The following is a 21594-nucleotide window of genomic DNA, read 5'->3' on the forward strand; positions in this document are numbered from 1 at the left end:
GTTTTTCTATCAAAGTTTTTAAGCATAGGATTAGACAGTGCTATCCATGCCGAGATAGAAAATGACAAAGTCTTTCGCCATTATAAACAGCAAAGTCTTTAAGCATAGGACTAGTACAGTGCAGTCCTTGCCGAGCTGTCAAATAACAAAAGCCATTTATCACTCCAGGCACAATATTACAGCTTTGAATTAGTAAAATACCAACTCAAGCCAACCTGAAATGATTAAAAGCAACCCCTGACACAGTGTTTCGCTCTAATTAGAGCTCTTCAGAGAGGTATAGCTTTGTCCAGACACAAGGGAGCACCCAGTATTAAGTAAAAACAAAACCCTTTCAGGCATAGAGTGACGCATAAATTATGCAAAAAAGAAGGAGAGAACTCTGGGTATGTCTCAGTTTAGGTGGAAAGCAGCTCCTGTAAGAGCACTCTCAACACCAGCGACACTCTAGATCTGCTCACCTCAAATGTCTGTTTTTCTATCAAAGTTTTTAAGCATAGGATTAGACAGTGCTATCCATGCCGAGATAGAAAATGACAAAGTATTTCGCCATTATAAACAGCAAAGTCTTTAAGCATAGGACTAGTACAGTGCAGTCCTTGCCGAGCTGTCAAATAACAAAAGCCATTTATCACTCCAGGCACAATATTACAGCTTTGAATTAGTAAAATACCAACTCAAGCCAACCTGAAATGATTAAAAGCAACCCCTGACACAGTGTTTCGCTCTAATTAGAGCTCTTCAGAGAGGTATAGCTTTGTCCAGACACAAGGGAGCACCCAGTATTAAGTCAAAACAAAACCCTGTCAGGCATAGAGTGACGCATAAATTATGCAAAAAAGAAGGAGAGAACTCTGGGTATGTCTCAGTTTAGGTGGAAAGCAGCTCCTGTAAGAGCACTCTCAACACCAGCGACACTCTAGATCTGCTCACCTCAAATGTCTGTTTTTCTATCAAAGTTTTTAAGCATAGGATTAGACAGTGCTATCCATGCCGAGATAGAAAATGACAAAGTCTTTCACCATTATAAACAGCAAAGTCTTTAAGCATAGGACTAGTACAGTGCAGTCCTTGCTGAGCTGTCAAATAACAAAAGCCATTTATCACTCCAGGCACAATATTACAGCTTTGAATTAGTAAAATACCAACTCAAGCCAACCTGAAATGATTAAAAGCAACCCCTGACACAGTGTTTCGCTCTAATTAGAGCTCTTCAGAGAGGTATAGCTTTGTCCAGACACAAGGGAGCACCCAGTATTAAGTCAAAACAAAACCCTTTCAGGCATAGAGTGACGCATAAATTATGCAAAAAAGAAGGAGAGAACTCTGGGTATGTCTCAGTTTAGGTGGAAAGCAGCTCCTGTAAGAGCACTCTCAACACCAGCGACACTCTAGATCTGCTCACCTCAAATGTCTGTTTTTCTATCAAAGTTTTTAAGCATAGGATTAGACAGTGCTATCCATGCCGAGATAGAAAATGACAAAGTCTTTCGCCATTATAAACAGCAAAGTCTTTAAGCATAGGACTAGTACAGTGCAGTCCTTGCCGAGCTGTCAAATAACAAAAGCCATTTATCACTCCAGGCACAATATTACAGCTTTGAATTAGTAAAATACCAACTCAAGCCAACCTGAAATGATTAAAAGCAACCCCTGACACAGTGTTTCGCTCTAATTAGAGCTCTTCAGAGAGGTATAGCTTTGTCCAGACACAAGGGAGCACCCAGTATTAAGTCAAAACAAAACCCTTTCAGGCATAGAGTGACGCATAAATTATGCAAAAAAGAAGGAGAGAACTCTGGGTATGTCTCAGTTTAGGTGGAAAGCAGCTCCTGTAAGAGCACTCTCAACACCAGCGACACTCTAGATCTGCTCACCTCAAATGTCTGTTTTTCTATCAAAGTTTTTAAGCATAGGATTAGACAGTGCTATCCATGCCGAGATAGAAAATGACAAAGTCTTTCGCCATTATAAACAGCAAAGTCTTTAAGCATAGGACTAATACAGTGCAGTCCTTGCCGAGCTGTCAAATAACAAAAGCCATTTATCACTCCAGGCACAATATTACAGCTTTGAATTAGTAAAATACCAACTCAAGCCAACCTGAAATGATTAAAAGCAACCCCTGACACAGTGTTTTGCTCTAATTAGAGCTCTTCAGAGAGGTATAGCTTTGTCCAGACACAAGGGAGCACCCAGTATTAAGTCAAAACAAAACCCTTTCAGGCATAGAGTGACGCATAAATTATGCAAAAAAGAAGGAGAGAACTCTGGGTATGTCTCAGTTTAGGTGGAAAGCAGCTCCTGTAAGAGCACTCTCAACACCAGCGACACTCTAGATCTGCTCACCTCAAATGTCTGTTTTTCTATCAAAGTTTTTAAGCATAGGATTAGACAGTGCTATCCATGCCGAGATAGAAAATGACAAAGTCTTTCGCCATTATAAACAGCAAAGTCTTTAAGCATAGGACTAGTACAGTGCAGTCCTTGCCGAGCTGTCAAATATCAAAAGCCATTTATCACTCCAGGCACAATATTACAGCTTTGAATTAGTAAACTACCAACTCAAGCCAACCTGAAATGATTAAAAGCAACCCCTGACACAGTGTTTCGCTCTAATTAGAGCTCTTCAGAGAGGTATAGCTTTGTCCAGACACAAGGGAGCACCCAGTATTAAGTCAAAACAAAACCCTTTCAGGCATAGAGTGACGCATAAATTATGCAAAAAAGAAGGAGAGAACTCTGGGTATGTCTCAGTTTAGGTGGAAAGCAGCTCCTGTAAGAGCACTCTCAACACCAGTGACACTCTAGATCTGCTCACCTCAAATGTCTGTTTTTCTATCAAAGTTTTTAAGCATAGGATTAGACAGTGCTATCCATGCCGAGATAGAAAATGACAAAGTCTTTCGCCATTATAAACAGCAAAGTCTTTAAGCATAGGACTAGTACAGTGCAGTCCTTGCCGAGCTGTCAAATAACAAAAGCCATTTATCACTCCAGGCACAATATTACAGCTTTGAATTAGTAAAATACCAACTCAAGCCAACCTGAAATGATTAAAAGCAACCCCTGACACAGTGTTTCGCTCTAATTAGAGCTCTTCAGAGAGGTATAGCTTTGTCCAGACACAAGGGAGCACCCAGTATTAAGTCAAAACAAAACCCTTTCAGGCATAGAGTGACGCATAAATTATGCAAAAAAGAAGGAGAGAACTCTGGGTATGTCTCAGTTTAGGTGGAAAGCAGCTCCTGTAAGAGCAGTCTCAACACCAGCGACACTCTAGATCTGCTCACCTCAAATGTCTGTTTTTCTATCAAAGTTTTTAAGCATAGGATTAGACAGTGCTATCCATGCCGAGATAGAAAATGACAAAGTCTTTCGCCATTATAAACAGCAAAGTCTTTAAGCATAGGACTAGTACAGTGCAGTCCTTGCCGAGCTGTCAAATAACAAAAGCCATTTATCACTCCAGACACAATATTACAGCTTTGAATTAGTAAAATACCAACTCAAGCCAACCTGAAATGATTAAAAGCAACCCCTGACGCAGTGTTTCGCTCTAATTAGAGCTCTTCAGAGAGGTATAGCTTTGTCCAGACACAAGGGAGCACCCAGTATTAAGTCAAAACAAAACCCTTTCAGGCATAGAGTGACGCATAAATTATGCAAAAAAGAAGGAGAGAACTCTGGGTATGTCTCAGTTTAGGTGGAAAGCAGCTCCTGTAAGAGCACTCTCAACACCAGCGACACTCTAGATCTGCTCACCTCAAATGTCTGTTTTTCTATCAAAGTTTTTAAGCATAGGATTAGACAGTGCTATCCATGCCGAGATAGAAAATGACAAAGTCTTTCGCCATTATAAACAGCAAAGTCTTTATATATATACAACTTCACCTCCCTGGAAGTACCGGGACAGCAGTGCAGCGGTGCACGCAGGGTCCAAGGTTACCCTAACATATAATCGCTTCACCGTGCACCCGTGAGCAAGGCGGTTTCACGCTGAAACGCGTAGGGTATTTTCTTGGCTGATGCAGAATAAATCTGTAAAAATTCCAATAAGATAAAGCTTGAAATCCAATGAAGTTAAAAAGGTCTGTTTAATAGCAAAGAGCACAGTACTGCATTTGGCAAGACCATAAGAAGAATGTCCAAGCTACAGTTCTAAAAAGATGTAATACAACTGTATGGCATGTGCCATAGTGAAAAATACACAGTGTAGTTAAAAGGGAAACATACAATTAAAAGGGAAATACAAAGAATGTAACATCTCCTTCCTTACAAACATTATTAATTATTCATGGAACACTTTGAAACACGTCTCACATTCCAAACCAGACCATCTTGTGTGACCACAGTATTAATTTTGACTTTGACAATTTTCACGGGTCTGCTAAATTTTGTATCATGCTTAAGGAGAATTCCAGGTTTACGTATCCTAACAAAACAAAACAAATGTGTTTTAACCTTCATACGAAAATCATAATAGTTTTTACTTTTAAATTGTTTATCTTCCACTCTACGAGCTATGTCTTCTTTATTTAGCTCGGAAGTCTGACCTCTGACAACCTCCTTAAACCACCAAGGACACAGTTTAGAAACTGGATCTCTACCTTTGAGTAAACGGAAAGGTGAAACTTCCGTGGTTGTATGAGTGTTTTTATTTGTTTTACATTTGGCGACGAGGTAAAGAACCTATGCGTGGAGAAAAAGACTTGTTAATGGACTACTGCAACTAAGGAACTGTGGGGCATATTACCAATGACATGCGAAAAATATCGCAATCGATATTTAGCGGGAAAAATTGTATCGCCTAACATCGCATGGAAATATCGCTGCCGTAGCGAGGTAATACCAATACTCTGCTAGGCGGCGATAATTCTCCGGAAATGCAATAAAAGCATGCGATAGAAGTAGCGTGACAACGCTAACCCGTCGCACGCTAACGTGAAAAAAAGCACGTTGGGCCTATCAGCGATGATTATCGCTAAACAAATAGGCCCAAGGCTACCATATAACGTGTTAGCGGGACGAAAAAATGCCCACTAAACCGAAAATCGTTGCTAACTATGGAAAATACTGAAAATGATGGTGAGCAGCCAGGGACAATTGCAGAGGGAAGAAACAACACCCAGGAAGGCCAGGCTGAGACCCAGGGAAAGGCCAAGAGGAAGAGGAACCCAAAGTTCACTCCGGATGAGAACCAGGTACTGGTTGAAGAGGTGTCACAACACTAGCAGGAACTCTTTGTGAGTTCCACCGTCACCATGGCGAGGAAAAGGGATATATGGCAGGACATTATGACCAAGGTCAATGCCGTGGGGGAGCGCAAGAGGACAGTGGAGGAGTGCAAGAAGCGGTGGCACAATACGAAGAGCAAAACTAAAAAGAAACTGGGAGCGAACCTAAGGGCAGCAAGTGCGACGGGAGGCGGTGGACCAGCTCCACAGGAGGAGCTGGATGAGCTGGAGGAGCAGGTGGCCAACATCATCAGTGAGGAGACTGTTGTAGGAGTCACAGGCCAGGATACTGCTGTACTGGAAGTCACAGAACAACACCAGGGTGAGTGTCAAACAGGGACAGGTGGAAGTGGGTGGATGGGCACAGTGGCTCTCATGTACCATGCAAGTCATTACATTGCATACCCTCATGTACTGTACAACAAGTCCTGGAGAGCCCTGGGCATGCTGGCATAGGGACACATCACCCGGAGGATGAGGGCAGAAGTTTTGCTGTTGCACAGTTGGCTCATGATGTCGTCAGTGGCGGACATGAGTTCTGGCATGGTGCTGTGGACTTGTATGATTCAGGCCTGAGATGGGTACAGGATGTTGTTGTCTACCAGGTGGTGGGCCAGTTGCATGTTGAGCAATTCCCAGTGATCCGCCCTGGAAACAGGAGCAGGGAGATATGCTGGACGCACTTGAGGTCCTTGTGGCCTGGCTTCGGCTAGTTGAGGGGGGTGTAGATTTTGTTGTGTTCCAAGCTCCATGGTAATGTTGCTGTTCTGTAGTCGGCTCAGATAGCAGCATCTGCCGTGTTATATACATGGTGTGGGAATAGGTGTGACAGGGAGCGTGAGTGGATGGAGTACATAACCTTGTGTATCTCATTGCTGTTGACATTGGACCAGGAGGTCAGGTGGCATGTGCTGCTGGTGTACACAGGGGAGGTGGGCCCTGGCATAGTTGGGGTGGGTGTCGTGTTGAAGCTGTCATGGATATCAGCGAGCTAGCAGTGGAAGAAGATGGCTAGTGAGTTGCACAGTTCTACTGAGGGAGTCATGTTGTTGGTGTTGGCGCTGGAGTTCGAGAGTTTCCTTACAATGCAGAAGAGCCCCTTGCTCCAGTGTGTTTTGTTATCCAGTTAGGCTTTGAAGGAGCAACCCTTGGCCAATCACAAGAGGTGGAGATGTATGTGTATGGCATCCTTGTGGTCTGCGTGGTTGTCTGGAGTGCATATGGTGAGCAATATCCACTCCAGCTTCCGGCATCCAACTATGGATGCGCACCAGCACATTGGTGAACGTGGCGGCTGGCCTGCTGGTGTGGGTTTTACAGGGTTCCTTGAGTGGCACAAGTGTGTTGTCACAGTTGTACATACACTGCCTGAGGTGGCTGCCTCCAGCGTTGGAGTTGGTGGAGTTGTTGTGTGGCCTGTGGGTAAGGGTGGTGATTAGCTGATCTACAGTCACTCTCCTCCAGCAGTGGTGAGTTACCCCTTGTGTGTGGTGGTCTGTGGACTGTACATTGAAGGGGGAATGGATGCAGCATGGTTCAGTCCTGTGGAAACAGGTGGTGTGTACTAAAGTAACGTGGGTGCCTGTGTAGAAGGTGGTGTCCAACGTGTGACCAGCGGCGTGGGTGGAAGGGTGGGTGGGTGGATGGGGTGACGAGTTGGCTGAGGCTGAGGTTGGCTAGTGTGGCCGACAGGGTTCTGGAGTTGGTGTTGTTCTTGTTCCAGAGCTGGAATGTCAGCTCCACGAGGAGGATGTAGTCTGTGGAGGTGAGTGCATGGTTGCAGGCGAGGTAGGCGAGGGATTTGCTGAATTGACAATGTGGTCCGGGGGGCTGGAGATGAGTGTACCTCTGAGGGTGGTGTGTTGGGGTCGGTGTGGATCTGGAAGTGGAGGTGTCTGGCAGTGTTGAGGAATTAATCTGCGTGGGTGGTGAGCTTGAGGGTGGCAGTGGTGAACCAGAGGGTGGCAGTGGTGAATCAGAGTGTGGCACTGGTGAACCAGAGGGTGGTGTGAAGAACAAAATGGTGGCAGTGGTGAACCAGAGGGTGGCAGTGGTGAACCAGAGTATGGGACTGGTGAACCAGAGGGTGGTGTGAAGAACAAAATGGTGGCAGGTGTGAACCAGAGGGTGCTGTGAGGAACCAGAGGGTGGCGTAGCTAAACTGCCTGGGAGACCTGTGTGTCTGAGCCCCGTGCTGCAGAACTGCCCCTGAGCCCTCCCAGTGTGAATATATTATTTAGCACAATTGCCTGTGAGCCCTCAGGGTGTGAACACATATTGTGCCAAGTTACTCCCTGCCCCCAGTATATATATATACCCGTAACGCACAGCACGATCATGCTCTTGCACCATGAAGTCTTGTGCCTGGATGCTCCATATCTGTGTAGGTGGTACCACCGTCAGTGCAGTCAAAATGTAAAGTCATAACTACCTACACAGCACCAATAAAAACGTGTCCCCCTTGGCACAGGTATGTGCATGTACCATGCGTGCAGCACCTGCATGCCACTGCACCCTACTGCCCAGCGCCAGCATAGTCCTGTATGGGGCATTTAAGTATAAGATGGGACATTGTCCATCAGCAGCAGCTGCATGCGCATGAACACACTGAGCTGGATCTGAATGGCCTATGTACCAACACGCGCAGCAGAGCAATCTTGGACATCTGAAGGATTCTGGGGTCCAGAGCCAAACGTATATTAGCATCCATTACTTTCCCAAGCACCATCCCTGTGAAGCTCCTGTGACAAGGTGCCTGCATTCTCCTCACCTGCTGCTCTGCTTGGTTGCTGACCCTTTCAAAACAAGATGCATGTGAACTCCCATAGAAGCTCTCCCTCTTTGGCAACCTCCACCACACACTAGCAGTATGAAACATCTTCTTGCCTGACCCCACTATAATGGCCAGTTCACTCAAGGGACCTCGTTGCATTATGGTGTGCTGGCAAAGTGACAGACACATGTGGGCACATATTTGTGCAAATTGCTACAAAATCCACAAGTGCGCCTGCAAATTTGCTAACTTGTGGACTGTCTTGCCATTTAGTGCAAAATAGCTGAACGCAAAGTAGCAGATTTTGCCCATACACAATAAATTCAATGTAATCTGTCAACCATGCAAGTCAACAGATACCACAGCTAAGGTTTACTTAACACTATACATGCATCCCAGTAACAGGTTGCATCCAAAGTCACACATACAGAGATTACTCCACTGATGACCTGAGAAGCATACAATGTGTCAAGACCCACACTCTGCAACCTACCTGACACCAATGCAAATAGTAATAAATTCTAAAGTATTTATTGTATGAAATATAACCTATCTAAAATTACACTAAACACTAAAACTAACACTTTATCTAAAATCCCTACACACATATTAAACTAAACTACACATGTAATACTAACTATACACTACTACACAAACTAAAAAAGGACATCAACCCCCCACCCAAAGAGAAAAGAAACTTAGCCCCAACACTATCTTAACCTCTCAATATCTCACTACACTAAACTAACTATATAAACCTGCCGGTTCAGGGTAATCAATTCATTTTTTACATCGAGGAGCAAGTTATTGTTCCTGGCCAGCTCAATTAGTATCTTGTGTTGGGTCTCAGCTATTGGCGGCGTTGTGGTGGGTACCCCCAGATCCGGGGGTGTTGTGGTCTGGGCTGGTCCCTGGCTGGGTGCAGCTTGAGCCGGCCCCTGGCTGCTGGTACTTGAAATGGCTGCAGTGGTTGGGATGGGAACAACTGGTGAGACCAGTGTCTTGGATTTCTTCACTCGGCCAGCCTTGCCAGCAGCCCTGGAGCTGTTATCTTTGTCTGTGTGTCCAACAGCCTCTGGCATATAGTGCCAGGTCCCAGCCTTCCTAGCAGCCGCGTATTTTTTTTCCATGTTCCTGTACCCCTTTTTAACACGGCGGATGTGAACCCACCGTTCCTTAGCCACATTGAATGCATGTGTCTCCTCTGCATTCATGTTGTCTGAAAAAAAATGGAAATGTCAATTCCAAAACAAGGACACTGGGTGATTTGCCTATCATCATATTATTTGGCACAAATCACATACCACATTGGAGGCAACACACATGTGACATCCTGTAATGTCTCAAAGTGACCTGACCACATAATTGACAAGCCCTACTTTCCACAATACAGGCCCTGGAATGTGACATGACAGTACATGGCAGGTATGATGTACTGACAAATTAGACGCTAAATGAGACAGTGATAACATGTCACCATTGTGCATCTTGAGAGTGTGCAAGTAGTCCAATTAACATTAGTAGTGTGGCACTACCCTACCATGGGCAGCACCACCCTCATCTGACCCTTTGACACACTGCTGCTATTGCTGTACGATGCAAATGTGCAGACATGTGTGTCTATCTGAAAATGTGTACAGGTCATGTAGTCACTGACAACACTGGCACTCTTTTACATGGTTGCCAGTGTGGCTGTATGTATATGTCAATGGAAACTGAATATAAGCTCAGCCTACATGCATGGGAAGAAGACCGGGACACCCCTACCAACAACAGGTGTCAAGAATATCAAGAAAGTTCTCCACAATATTGCTGCGTGCATCGACAGGAAACAGCTGCAAAACCCGCTATAAAGGCCTTGACAATATGCACCTGAGAAATCACATAGCTGGCCTGGTCATGGGGTTAAGGATCTATCCTAAGTCCAATGCTGTTCAATCTATACTTGAGCCTGCTGGGCATCGTCGGGAAATTGTACGGCTCCTCAAAGCGTATTGTATGCTGACATTAACCAGTAACTGAGTACGTGTGGGACAGACTACTCTGACACACGTCTCTGTTGTACAAACAGCATGTTTTACATGAGTAACTAGAAGACCATCAACAAACTCAAACTAAACAGCAGTAAAACAGACATCATTCAGTTTGGCTGCCCTGAGGTATCTTGGTCACATGAAAGGTGGCAGCTGGAACTGTGCTCCTGTCCCCCTTGCAAACATGTCATCTTAGACCTACGACTAACAAAACAACATGCCCTGTCCTGGACAAAGCTCGTCAGCCAGGTAATTGTCACCTGCTACGGGCTCATGTGTAAAATATGGAATAACTTCAAATGCCATCCTATTGAAGCAAGGAACCCTTTGCTGCAGGGCCTGCCCATCAGCCAGGCCGATTACAGCAATCCTCAGATTTAATTACTACATTGAAAAATGTTTGTAAAACAGCAGACCCTGCAGAATCTGGCAGCCACACTGACTCCCGACCTGTCGCCTATAACCCCTTCCACACCTACATAGAAAATACACCATAGGCTCATCATGCGGCAGAAAAGGCAGTTTAACAATCAGAGTTGCATGCATGACATCCTGTCTAACCCTGGTCCTAAATACCTCATAAAGGAGAAGAACTGGGATGGCCAAAATAGACCACTTAGATCCTGGTATAAAACATTCATGACCCAGTCTTGTGTTAGTCCCTCTCAACATGGCTACGCTAGGTAACTTCTCTTGCCCCTTGGTGGTGTAATGAACTGCCCCCTCACCCATTATCCATCTATCAACACAAACTCTTCTGTGAAAGTTGGTAAACTTGCCTGTTCCCAATATAATGTGCAACATTGCCTGGAACCTCTATGGCACAGTTTCATCTGATTTACACTGTAAAAAGACCTTGAAACCTTGTGTGGATGATATGTGATCTATTCATACCTTAGACATGACATGTCCTGATATGGGAATGTCTTAGGGCATATTAGCTAAACCTCAATGTCCGCTTCAGTGGCAGTGTACTGCAGATGAAGCTTGGATACATCTTCTGGCTGGTCTTGATAATATGTAGCCATGTGTGAAAATCCTGTAGTGTAATGCCTGCATGATCACTGGATCATTGACTATTTAGCTATAATCTGTGCTGGATGCCATGCACAGGAAATCAGAGCTGTTGCATTGTCCCTTCATGGACAAAGTCACAACTTAGATAGATATGTGTCTAACCACACTCTTATACATATTGTCTGAATAATAACATAAATATACTCTGCACCTTGTGGCCGAGTGACATGCGGAACACACCAGCATTGCAAATTTACCGTGTGTTGCATTAGTTAATGACATCCATTACATCACACATGGCAATTTACATTACAATTACTCACCAGTGGCTTTTGGGTCCCTGAAACGATCCACGTCACCCTGTGTGATAGGCCGCCGACCATCTGTGAGTGAACCAAATAAAATATGTGTCATTGCCTGACATCCAGAAACGTTACATAAACATGAGGAACAACTTTTCAGTCACAGGAAATGCTACATCACTTTGTAGGGGATTCACACATTGTACTAATGACTCTGTGCACTTTGATTGGCATGCACACATGGGCTTGCTAATGCAGTGGTGGCCAAACATAACATTACCGCAGTCATACATGCACATAACAGTTGGGTAATGCCATTTCTAAGCACCATGTCCACACAGGCATCATGTGTAAGTTGTACTGCATATGATGGTAACTATGCATTTAGTAAGAGGCTGATACACAGTCCTTTGGGATGTAAAACACTCTGGAGCTGTCAAACTCACACATTGCATAATCACCTGGCAAGGATATATCTACACATGACCCATGTACAGGGGCCGTGTAGATACAGTCCTGCTGCTCATGGATTTGAGCATCTGTCACACTGTGTACTGTCCTGCACATAGGACACACACACACTGGCACTGCTCAGATATGTACAGTTACACATACTGGACACACACACATCATCCTGCACACAGTCCTGCTCACATCTCTTTGACTGACTACAGCCGTGATGGGCTCATGAATGCTAACATCCTCTGTGCCTTGCCACCCTTACTGGCATGTGGTCATTCACCATCACATAGTAATGTGAATGCAAGTGTGACACAGAAAACCTCAGTCCCATATCTGGTCTTCACACTGCAAATATGTGTTCACACCTCAATGATAACATGACTACTCACTCCAACTGTCAAATCATGGAGCTATACAAATAGGGACATTAGCATTGACTACTCACACACCTACTCTACTGTAGCACACCAAGGGACAGTATTACAGGTAATGGTGCATCCCACCAAATCAGCATGGAGGCAAGAGTAAATGTGCACCATGGCCCAACTCACATGGTGAGCTGCATTTCCCATGCTGCGCACCATGCTGCTAAAATGGCACAGATGCATCAGGCATCTGTGCTGTAAAGGCAGTACATTGTAGGAGTTGTGAAGCATGTGCGGCGCAGCTCCAGCAATGCTCTGGTTGGCCCTATCTTGTCAATGCTGCGTCAATCCTCATGCCTGCTTCAAGCAGGCCCAGAGTTAAGACGCAGCATTGCCATGAAAGTGAATGACTGAAACTTGATAGATTTCACTCTGTCACTTTACAGAGGTGTTCCTGTGTATGAATGCCCTCCCCTGCGCCAGAACACACCCTAAAGGTGCATAGCTTTATAATGTGATGATTCTCCCAGAAGTGTGATTTTGTACATACCCTGCACCATGGCGCTACTTTCGCGCTGCCGCTTTGTCACATAAGTAATGCAACTGCGCCGCTAAAGAACCCCAAGTGGCTTGTAAATCTGCAAAAATGTGCCTGGAAGTGGGAGTCCTAATTAATCTTAACTGATGTGAATCATGTGCAAATCACATAGGAACATATGTATCAACATTCCGTTTAGCGATTACTAAATAGCGATTTTTAAGGATTTGCTATTTAGAAATTGCAAAATGGTAAGTATGTAGGAAATCGCTTATTGTTAGCGATCCATTAACATTCCTAAATTGCGATTAGCAAATTGCTAATCGCAAACTTCCCATTCATTTCTATGTGCCAGGAGGCCCATAGGAATTAATGGGAGCTTTGCAATTAGCAATTTGCTAATCGCAAATTGTGAATATTTTCAAGGGTGCAGGGGTGTCTCAAGAACACCCTGCTGCACCCTTGAAAATGACATGTGTGCGCATATGGCGCACATACATGCCCTAAGGGCATGTATGAGCGTCACATGGCACCTTTTGATGTTTTAAAAAACTGCTTATTTAAAAGATTTCGCTACTTACCACCAACTAGAAGTAGGTGGTAATTTGTGATTCCTTAATGGCATTTTGGAATGTTTTTTGCCTTGATACATTGCATTTAAGGAATTGCTAAAGTAGCTATTCCTCAAATGCAATCGCAAAATAAGGAATGGCAAAATTTGCGATTCCTTACTTTGCACCAAAAATGTCTCATAAATACCATTTACCGAAAATGAGTTCGCAGACGCCGGAAATCTGCGAATTTCGGCGTAAGCGAACACATTTTGCTTTGATACATATGGCCCATAGGGAAATGACATTGTCATCAACACTTTGTCACAGTATCACAGTAACGAGTGACCATATACATGCAATACACACATGTCACAAACGTAACTCACTTACATAACATTTGAACATTTAAGTGAAATAATGGCTTTTGGACTTACCATCCTGTATACCTGGCATCACACCGGTGTAATCAAGGTGGTCGGCCTCCCGCGCAGTCATGTCCTGCCAGCGGTGCTTCCACTGGTGCGCAGAGCGTGCAATCTTAAAGTGGTGCCCCATTTGGAGCCTCACATGCTCCCAGCGCACATTCCGTGCCCCCACAGCATACCCCTGCAGGATCCGCCCCCCCCGCCTCCAACATATTTGGCAATTTAATCAGCCATAAACCCCCCCCAATGCCTCCTCACTCATCCTCCCTGACCTCCCAACAGCAGGCATCTCTCTGACCCCCGTAACCCACTTAAAACTCATAAATAATAACCCACTTAACTAACTATCTATATAAAAATACAAACTAACCCCTAAATAAACTCTGCAAAACAGAGGACACTAGACACACAAACTGTGTAAAATACAACAAATACAACTAACAGACACTGCAGACAAACCAGAGAACAGTAGACACACAAACTGTTTAAAATACAACAAAAACTACAAACAGACACTTCAGACAGGACACAGCACGCAGCACCACTCTCCAAAACCAACTTCCAACACAGCAACCACCATACACCTCCTCCACTCAGCACATGCACCAGCAATGTGCTGAAAAGAGAAAGTGAAAGTAAAAACCACACCCATGTGACAGGAAGCAATAATACACAACTTCCTGTGTTTGCTGCAAAAAATTCCGACTTAGCGACAATATTATTAGCGTTAGCGACGAAAATCGGGACACAAAACGTCGCTATGGTAGATATATACAAATTCGATCGAAATGCGACCCGTTTTTTTGATTAGCGACGAAAAAATACTCGCTAAATGTCGCTAAGCGACAAAGTAATTATTTAGGATTTCTAAATGAATAAAATCATGGATTTCCAGCTAAAATATGAAATTAATACCATAAAACATAGGAAAAATATTGACAATATTTATAATCACACAAAAAACGATAATCTGATTAATAGGTGTAACCACAAATGACAATAATAATTATTTTGAAAAAAAATCCACGCAAGAGATAGGGGTCAGGGAACGTGATCATGCACAGATTTCCTACGGGAAAAATATTAAAAATTAATGCTACAATGCTGTTTCATCATGGTTCTGTTGAAAAGTATGGCAGGACGTTCAATGATTCACTTCCAAATGCATTTAAATAGACGTTACTGGTCAATATCTTTGTTTTGCCTCTACATGTCATGCATTGCGTGATAAGTGAAATACCATCATGCAGACATTGAAAGGCAACACACAATAGGAGATATCAGAACACCACAAACCATACATCATGGTGCTGATTTACAAGTTCCTTGCACCCCTGAAAGTCTGCATCAGCGTTACATTTTGTGCGACAGCTGTGGCGCAAACCATGTGCAGCATATGTGGTGCAAAGGATGCCCAATGCTGTGGCATATCCTCAAGGTCTTGCCTCATAAAGATATGTACCGTCACTAAGGGCTGCCACCGGGGGTGGCACAAATGCACAGGAGGTAGTGTACTGGCGTTGCTACGCGTCATTCCATTGGCTGATGTAATTTAGATTGATACCAGCCACTCACTCTTGGACCAATGCTGTGTCCTATCCCTGCACTTGCTTTCAGCATGCGTGATGCTTCATGCAGGGCGGTTGTGGGGTCACATGGTGCTTTCATTGATAGCCGTGTGCTAATGTACATGTCTTGTGCCTCTGGTGGCACAGGCTCGCACTGATCTAGTGTTTGATTGCAGCCTATGCCTTATGTATATCCCATGGTTGCTTCGTTTGGTCTGGCCTCTTACTGCCTTTGTACCTCCTGAGGATGTTGATTTTCCGGTCACACTGTGTGATGGTGGTGTGTAATGCCATATGTGTGCTTTCCCACCAATTGCACAGTATTTGTGGAACCTGCTGCAGGTTGGACTGGCTCGACCCTCCTATGTGGGGAGGCATCGAGTTTGTTGGGGGTGGGTCTGGCTCCCTACATTGTGTTTGGCAGTGGGACCTTGCTGCCAGGCCCGGACTGACCGTTGCGGGCACCGGGCAATCCCCCGGTGCGCTGCAAGGGTAGGGGCCGGTTTTGTTCCCCTGGGGTCCGTTTTTGCTACAGGGCCGTTTATGCAGCATAGCTGCAAACTCATCCCTGTAACAAAATCGGACGAAAAAATGGCCCCGGCAAGGAGCTCTGTCGCACCCCCAACCTCCCCAGGGGGGGCAGCCGAGCACTTTGCCGGGGCCGGTTTTGGTTCCCAGTCCGGCCATGCTTGCTGCGGATTGCCGGAGGTCCCTTGTTGTTTCACATCTGTCTCGGGGTGTCTGCTCTGCTTGTGGGGTGGCTGTGGTGTGTCTGGCCCTCCTTGCATTGGCCTGTCCTCCTACTCTGGGTGAGTTTGGACCTGGGTTTGGTAGCCCTTGGCCCCTCGGGTCCCACGCCAGTCATGTGGTAATTTTACCTGGAGTGCTGTCCGACACAGGGTGTGTCCGCATTTGAATCCGGGGTGTGTTTAGGATTACGTGGTGTTTGGCTTCAACTAGGGTCGGGCTCTGTCCTCCCTGCAAGCTCTGTGTGTGGCCGGATGGCCATTTGGCGGTTTGTGGGTTGAGCATGTGAGCGCCTTGTTGTCCAGATGGACCTTGAGTTAAATCCTCCTGGGGCAGGTTTTTTCTTCCTTTGCACATTGTCAGAGTATATGGTTCTACTATTGGTCTGTCGTGTACCTCTTTCTGATGTATATGTGCAGGTGCTCAGTTTGGCGTTTGTGCACCCTCTGGAGGTGTGCCTCCTTCATGCTGTGCCTTTGTTGTAGGGTGGTTATCCCTTTTGGTTCCCTTTGGCCTGGCTGGTCATTATCTGTGGTCTTCTGTGCCTACTCTCCATCAGTGGCAGTGTTGGTTGTGGAGCCTGTGTTTGGGCTTGTGGTGTGTTGGCACATGGGCCATTTGGAGGTTGCTTGAGTTAGGTGTGGCAGATCATTGTGCTTGCTTCTGAAGGAAATCCCTGGCCATGTTGTGCATGGATGCCGTTGGGTGTTCTCAGCACACTCTTATGTCATGTGGACATAGGGTGATGTGTGGGACTGTGTTTCCTGGCTTTGGGTACGCAGTGTTGTTTAATGCTTGGGTAACATGCTGCTTGTGCTGCTTCGGATTGGAATTGTTGTGTAGGTGTATGTTAAATTCGTCCTGAGGCGGAAAGCCGGGACTTTTTTAAAATTGCTGTGCTGTTTTTATCTTCGCCGCATTTTAAAAATTGTCTGCACATTCAGATCGAGTCACTGACTCTTTGCCCCTGACCTGTTTTCACACCGCCGCAGCTTCAGCGGTTTTCTCGCTCCCCAAAATCGGAACTTTTTTAGCTAATCCAGGACTCATAGAGTTGTTATCTCTTGCCTGACTTTACCTCCAGCAGCCGATTGGACGCTGCCTGGGGGATCGCCATCTTGCGTGAGGAGCTGGGACAGGGACACCAGTTGAGCGCTAGGCCCCTCCCACCCTCCCGCCCCCGGCCACTACAAAAAGCTCTCCCTCCCTCACTTCAATTGATTGGAATTGTTGTGTAGGTGTATGTTAAATTCGTCCTGAGGTGGAAAGCCGGGACTTTGTTAAAATTGCTGTGCTGTTTTTATCTTCGCCGCATTTTAAAAATTGTCTGCACATTCAGATCGAGTCACTGACTCTTTGCCCCTGACCTGTTTTCACACCGCCGCAGCTTCAGCGGTTTTCTCGCTCCCCAAAATTGGAACTTTTTTAGCTAATCCAGGACTCATAGAGTTGTTATCTCTTGCCTGACTTTACCTCCAGCAGCCGATTGGACGCTGCCTGGGGGATCCCCATCTTGCGTGAGGAGCTGGGACAGGGACACCAGTTGAGCGCTAGGCCCCTCCCACCCTCCCGCCCCCGGCCACTACAAAAAGCTCTCCCTCCCTCACTTCAATTGATTGGAATTGTTGTGTAGGTGTATGTTAAATTCGTCCTGAGGCGGAAAGCCGGGACTTTGTTAAAATTGCTGTGCTGTTTTTATCTTCGCCGCATTTTAAAAATTGTCTGCACATTCAGATCGAGTCACTGACTCTTTGCCCCTGACCTGTTTTCACACCGCCGCAGCTTCAGCGGTTTTCTCGCTCCCCAAAATCGGAACTTTTTTAGCTAATCCAGGACTCATAGAGTTGTTATCTCTTGCCTGACTTTACCTCCAGCAGCCGATTGGACGCTGCCTGGGGGATCGCCATCTTGCGTGAGGAGCTGGGACAGGGACACCAGTTGAGCGCTAGGCCCCTCCCACCCTCCCGCCCCCGGCCACTACAAAAAGCTCTCCCTCCCTCACTTCAATTGATTGGAATTGTTGTGTAGGTGTATGTTAAATTCGTCCTGAGGCGGAAAGCCGGGACTTTGTTAAAATTGCTGTGCTGTTTTTATCTTCGCCGCATTTTAAAAATTGTCTGCACATTCAGATCGAGTCACTGACTCTTTGCCCCTGACCTGTTTTCACACCGCCGCAGCTTGAGCGGTTTTCTCGCTCCCCAAAATCGGAACTTTTTAGCTAATCCAGGACTCATAGAGTTGTTATCTCTTGCCTGACTTTACCTCCAGCAGCCGATTGGACGCTGCCTGGGGGATCGCCATCTTGCGTGAGGAGCTGGGACAGGGACACCAGTTGAGCGCTAGGCCCCTCCCACCCTCCCGCCCCCGGCCACTACAAAAAGCTCTCCCTCCCTCACTTCAATTGATTGGAATTGTTGTGTAGGTGTATGTTAAATTCGTCCTGAGGCGGAAAGCCGGGACTTTGTTAAAATTGCTGTGCTGTTTTTATCTTCGCCGCATTTTAAAAATTGTCTGCACATTCAGATCGAGTCACTGACTCTTTGCCCCTGACCTGTTTTCACACCGCCGCAGCTTCAGCGGTTTTCTCGCTCCCCAAAATCGGAACTTTTTTTAGCTAATCCAGGACTCATAGAGTTGTTATCTCTTGCCTGACTTTACCTCCAGCAGCCGATTGGACGCTGCCTGGGGGATCGCCATCTTGCGTGAGGAGCTGGGACAGGGACACCAGTTGAGCGTTAGGCCCCTCCCACCCTCCCGCCCCCGGCCACTACAAAATGGAGCTCATATCCCGGAGGCGCAGCGGACGGGCGCAGCGGGCGCGCCGGCGGCGCGCCGAAGGCGCACCAAAGGCGAGCCCGTCTTCGCCCGTCCGCGCCCGCCCGGGCCCAGGGGCCAGGAACCCTGGCCAACTTATCACCTACTCAGCAACTGCACTTAGGGAACTGCAGCTTCCTACCCCCCCGGTCCCACCAGGAGTGTCTGAACGCGCTGCGCTCCTCGACATCTCTAAACATCCATCGGGCCCTCATACCCGAACTGACCATAGTACCAGCTACTCCCACTCTACAGCGCCCCCATTGGTATCAAGTACTGATACTCACCTCTGAGTATTCTATCTCAATACTCGCTCCATGGTGAAACATCAGCTTGACCTATTCCTTTTGCTCACCACGGATAGACCTGATGTATTGCTACTCACCGAGACATGGCTCTCTCTGGACTCCCATCCTGATATCTTAGCTGCCCTCCCTCCAGACTATTACATCCTCAATGTCAATCGCCCTTTGAACCGCCCCGGAGGCGGAGTAGCGGCTATCATTCTTAAAAAGTTCAGATTTCTAACCTCCGCCTCACTCACTCTGCCTGGGACCGATAACATAGTCATCACTCTGGAAACCACAGGTGGTGCCCTTGCACTGGTACTTCTCTATCGTCCCCCCCTGTCGATGCCATCTTTTCCTTTGTCCTTGAGTGAACAGGTAGCTGACCTGCTCACGCACAACTCAAGAATCGCCATATTTGGCGATTTCAATTATTGGTACGACAGCGATTTTGCAGGGCCTCATGCTATGGAGCTTTTTGAAACCCTGACCAGTCTGAACCTTACTCAACATATTACCTCACCTACCCACTCCAAAGGCCATATTCTTGATCATGTCTGGACCCATAACCTTGCCCTGTCCCGCCCCAACATTTCCCCCTGTCTCTGGTCAGATCATCACCTGATAGAGGTTACCATCACCATTAAAGGGAGCATCAAGGCCCCTACCCTTCCTGGTGGACAATGTCGCAAATGGAACTCCTATGACGCCCGGGGGTTTCTCGACTTTGCAGCCAACACCTGCCCCATCATTAACCTAGCATCTGGTACCGACTCTATGGAAGGTGTAATTACCACCTGGCTGCAAGCGGCCAGCGACAAATTCGCCCCTCTTACTAGTTTCGCTCACACGAGGTGTGGCAATTCCCAACGCTGGTTTTCTGAGGAACTTAAAGCTCAAAAATTGAAGTTACGCCTCCTTGAACGCAAATGGAGACGGGGTTACTCCACGGAGGACCGCGCGGAGTACGTGAAAGCCCGCAATGAATACAAAAGTGCTATCATAAAAGCTAAGGCTTCACATATCTCCGAAAGAATCAATTCAGCCTCTAACAAATCCAAAGAAATCTTTAAAATCATGAATGATTTCTCCTCTGATCAAAGAATCCTCCCTTCCCAGGCTCCAACTCAAGACACTTGCAATGCGCTCAATACTTATTTTGTCCAGAAAATCGCTTACATCAAGAACGCCATCTCTCCGTCTATCCCCTCTAGTTCCTCAGACTCCTTCCCTCTCAACCCATTCACTTTCACTCAGTTCCCAGCTATTACTCCCAGTACCCTTACCGAGCTTACAACCCGTATTAAATCAGGTTCTCCCAAGGACTGTTGTCCCCCCCCGGTCCTCAGGGCAGTTTTCTCAGCTTTACCCGACAGTATTCTCCCCCTCCTGAACACCTCCCTAAGTACTGGTACGGTCCCCTCTGTGTTCAAACAGGCCATACTGGTTCCCCTCCTAAAAAAAGCCGGAGCCGACCCTGCCAACCCCGCCAATTACAGGCCCATTTCCCTCTTACCTTATTCTTCTAAACTGTTGGAGGCCCATGTTACAACTTGTCTGTCGGCGTTCATAGAGAGCTCTGGCTTTCTAGTATCTAATCAAGCAGGCTTCAGGCCAGCTCACTCGACCGAGGCAGTTATTCTAAAAGTCATCGACACTCTTCGGGAGAATGCCGATAGAGGGTCCCCTCAGGCACTTATCCTTCTGGATCTTTCGGCCGCGTTCGACACGGTGGACCATGACATCCTCCTCCACCGTGTCGGACAAGCAGGCATCCAGGGCCCTGCACAGGATTGGATTAAGTCCTTCCTTTCTGGCAGAGTGCAAACAGTCCATCTAGGCCCCTTCACTGCAACCCAGGTACCCACCACCTGTGGAGTCCCCCAGGGATCCTCCCTCTCACCTCTACTTTTTAATTTATACCTTCGCCCATTAATTCACTCACTCAGCAACTGGAACTGCACTGTCCTCAACTACGTAGATGACATGCAGATCATCTTTCCTTTAGACACCCCGGATGCGGCATCTAATTTCCAGGCAGTAATGCTGCACATCCAACAATGGATGATTTCTAATCAGCTCAAATTAAATCCGCAAAAAACGGAACTCATCCTGCCTTGCACTAGCTCTGCACACTGGGGACCCCAATTTTGGCCAGGCGAGCTGGGCACTGCCCCTACTCCGTCGAGTGCAGTAAAAAGTCTGGGTGTCACCATTGACAAGGACCTCTCCCTGAAATCCCATGTCGGAGCCATCATCTCTGCTAGCATGTTCCAGCTACGCAAAATTCGAAAAATTTCTCACCTGCTTTCCCACGAGGCCTTGGTGCAAATTGTTATTTCCCTTGTCCTCTCCCGCCTCGACTTCTCCAACTCCCTTTACTGGGGCCTACCCAGGTCCCTGCTCCACCGTCTCCAGATGGTGCAGAACCAGGCAGCAAGACTCATTTGTAAAGTCCCCAAATGGCAATCT

This window comes from Lissotriton helveticus, chromosome 7 (assembly GCF_964261635.1).
Source record: "Lissotriton helveticus chromosome 7, aLisHel1.1, whole genome shotgun sequence".
NCBI classification, from domain to species: Eukaryota; Metazoa; Chordata; class Amphibia; order Caudata; family Salamandridae; genus Lissotriton; species Lissotriton helveticus.